The 3968-nt window shown below is 35.9% G+C and overlaps 1 pseudogene; it reads left to right on the top strand.

The window, feature by feature from the left end:
* Positions 1-414: 414 nt before the first annotated feature.
* Positions 415-3555, top strand: LOC116888037 (annotated as a pseudogene).
* Positions 3556-3968: the final 413 nt, after the last annotated feature.

Raw genomic sequence — 3968 nt, 5'->3', positions numbered from 1 at the left:
TCAATAACAATTTATCTTAACCATTTTAATGTCCACCTATGATATGTTCTCAATCAAAAGTTTAAGAGGACTAGAACAATGAGATTTCTATGCAGGATATACAAATTAACTATTTCTATGAATCATGTTGCTGCTAGATATTAAATAAAAATAGATATTGCCTGAGGTACATGTTGTTTGGATGTAGAGCATTTCACAAAAGGTTAGCAAAAATATGTTGCAGTATTTTTCTTTGAACAATTTCTACTGTTGAGCACATACTAATGACAAGTCTTGGAAAAAAATCAACCAAATTGTGGTGGATTTTAAAAGACCATATTATTATTTAGAAATACTTTCTTGCTTATACTCTCTCTTATTTTAAGAATTCAACAACTATGTTCAGGCAGAAGTTTTATACATTCTAAGTTTAATATGATTCTTGCCTACCAGGCAATTTCCTATAATGGTAAGAAATCTCTCTGCCCACATTCTGCCAAAACACTCTGGAGTTTGCATACATTTTCCCTGAAATTATCCTATTTACTTAAAAATTACCCAAAATATTCCACTTTGTAATTCCTGACTCATTGCTAGAGTGTAACTCATAGATGAATCACATCACAACTGGTTTACTTTCAAAATAACAAATCACAACTAAATAACATCAAACTATCTTTACACGCTTATAAGCAATGTTGAAATACTGAACACTATTCCCTCTATCCGAGCACTGACAACTAAAAGATAGAGTTTCTACCTAAAATATAAATGGAGTGTAAGTTTGAAATAAACTGCAGACTGTACTTCCTAGATCCCCATCCAATAATGTCAAGAAAAAGAAGCTAGTGTGGGAGGAACACCGAGAATCTGAGTAACCTCATTCACAAATATACATGATTTTAATGCTAGGTTGCTTTCCCCTGCTTCTGTTAGTTGTACCAGGTGGTGGGGTGGGGGATAGGAAGTAATACAACTGTGTATGTTAAGTAAGCTCTGAAAAAGGAAAAGGAAGGTTTACTCACCTTTTAAAATATGGAGTACTTTATCAGGCCTGAAGGGGAGAAGGACGGCCACCATTTTTTTCTGCCCCGAGTTTCAATTTATATATTGGTTTGGAATTCTATTAGGATCTTGACTTTTGACTCTCATCTCTTTGCTTTTAAAACAAACTGGATTTTATGTATAAAATAAGCTGTATATACCCACTTATCTTGTAGTAATTATTTTTCTCAAAGGAACTCACTGCAACAGGTTACTAAACTTTAGGGACAGGATTGAGAATTCTAGGTAGTAAGGAAGCAGGAGGATTACATAGTCTGATACAAGCATGTACTGCAGAAATGGGAATAGCAGGTTGAAATTGAACATGGGAAAATTTAGTCTGAATGTCAGGAAAAGTTGTCAACCCACAAATTTAATTAGGTAGTGGAATAGCTTCCCAGAAGAAATGGCAGAAATTTATTGCTGGAGCTATTTAAAGTTGGCCTGGACGAAACACTAGGGAATACACAGAGTGGGCAATCATTCAGAGGTTCTTGAGGATTGATGTATAGAGCAATTGGGCTTTTGCATTTCTAATTTCATGACCATTATTCTAGCACTTCTCTTTATAATGATAAGTATTTCCTTTTTACAAGTATAAGCTGGAAAATCAGAACATTATACTATTCCACAGGGATAACCACAACTACCTTTTTAAAAAAAAAAGTGTTGCAAGTATATTCTTATTTAATGCAGTAAAGATTCAACCATTCTTTCTTTATTTCTCCCATCTTTGTATTACTGTGCAGAAAGAAATCCTAGGAGACTTCTGATATTTTTCTTTCTCGTTGTTGCAAGAGGAATATGCTTTATATATATTTTTCAATTTTCACTTTTTGGACTAATAATCAGTTCTTTCAATAACTTGTCTACTTTTCATTTTCTGCCTGAACAAAGATCCACAATGGACATATTTTTTGCTTTAGCTGTCTTGTCACACCACTAGTTATACCCATAGTCATTGTATTCAGGATGCTATTTCAGGATAGATTTCTTTAACTATTCTGAAACTTTGGTGAAATTATTGATAACACTTTTTCAATGATCCTTGATAGCTAAACCAATAATTTTTATTTCTACGAGATATTTAAATATTTTGCATATTAAAAATTTATTCAGTGCACACATAATATTCCTTGGGCATATTCAAGTAAATTCTACTTGGTAGCATTTTCTTCTCAGTAGTCATGTGGGAAGTATATTCTGATTCGTAAGTAGCACACATCAAATGAAATACTGCAATATGAAAATTCTAGTAATCATTGATCTTCTCTCAAACGGAACTTTATCTGAACCCATTTGGAAGGTAAAGGAGTAGATCCCCACCTGTATCTTGGTTTTTCTTCTAATAATAAACAAAGCAAACCCATGACCCCAGAATAGGGTTCTGATGACCCTAGCCTTGTGCACTACTCAGTTCTTTCAGCTATCCATCACTACATCAGGCAGATTCACCATCTCCTGTGCTAGGAATGTGATGTCACTATCACCTACCTATACACAGCATTATCATTGAGTCAAAATTTGCTCTGAGTAGGACAATCCTGGCTGCAGATTAGTTCACCAGAAGCACTATGAAACTGCTACAGTCCTTGGTGCTATGAAACAATGATCCTACTTCTATATACTGCTGATTGCTGTTGACCCTGTGAATCCTTATATTGGCTCAGGTATGTGTAAGTGATCCTCTTTCATCAAACACTGTAGCAGAATATAGATGATAAACTTCCCTTCTCTACAATTTATCAAGTCTAAGTCCAGTGTTGTGGGCATTAAAGTAGATAAGTGTATAGTGCCCTTCAGAGGAACCAATGATAGGACCACTATCAAAAGCTGGATGGTTAGTTTGAACTTCGTGCCTAATTTAAGAAGGACAGAACCAAGTTTACAAAGAGGCTTTACATATTAAAGATTGTGTAAACAATTCTCTGAGCCTTTGTCATCATGGAAAATACCATTGTTCTCACTTATTATGCCAGGATTTGCTACCAGAAAGGCATTGTACTCATAGTGGTGCCTGAAATCCTTCATGATGGGAACCATGGCTTGAAGCACTGCCAGTATTCAACTGAGAAGGTACTGGCTGGGTACAAGGATGTAAATGGCTACCATGTCTATCTGGAAGGCCCATTGCTGAAGCCCAACATGGGAAATCCAGGCCATACTTTCACCCAGAAATTTTCCAATAAGAAAATTGCCATGGCAACTGTCCTAGCACTTCATCACACAATGTATTTTCCTAATCCTAGAGTCATTTTCATGTTTGGAGAGCAGAGTGAGAAAAAGGGTTCAATCAACTTCAATGCTATTAAGAAATACTGCCTGCTGAAGCCGTGAGCCTTGACTTTCTCCCATGGGCAAGCCTTGTACGTCTCTTCTCTAGAGGCCTGAGGAGAGAAGAAGTAGAAAGTGGAGTCTTCCTAGGAGTAGTGCATCAAGCAACCCCTGAATAATAGCCTTGCTTGTCAATGTAAGTATACACCAAATGCAAACAGAACCACTGAAACTCCATTTCTAACTATGTCTAGTTAGCTTATGTGTTCTAAGTCTAACCCATCAACACTCCAGGCCTCTGCCTTCCCACTTGCTACTGAAGAGGAGGACATTCTGGCTCTTTCCTGTCCCTTTTGCTGCCCTGATGACTGGTGTGCTGTGCTGGGTATAAATGCTAATTCTCCCATCCTTTACAACTCACTGCCAATAAACAACCATTTAAGGGTTGAAAAAAATAATCCCATAATGAAAAAAAGTCTCTCATAAAATATAATTTTTCTTGAGTTATATTTAATTTTCACAAAAGTAAGTATGTGAGCATAATCTCATATTCACAAAAGTATACTTTTGTGCTTGTCCAGAGTCATATTGTAACTGTTGGGCATAAACGTGGAATCTGGTTAATTTGATACCATTGCATATGTTTTCTAAATTACAATGAAATGAGAAAT

This window comes from Rattus rattus, chromosome X (genome assembly GCF_011064425.1).
Source record: "Rattus rattus isolate New Zealand chromosome X, Rrattus_CSIRO_v1, whole genome shotgun sequence".
Classification (NCBI taxonomy): Eukaryota; Metazoa; Chordata; class Mammalia; order Rodentia; family Muridae; genus Rattus; species Rattus rattus.
The sequence above is the reverse complement of the archived record's forward strand: the minus strand, read 5'-3'. Positions and strand labels throughout refer to the sequence as shown.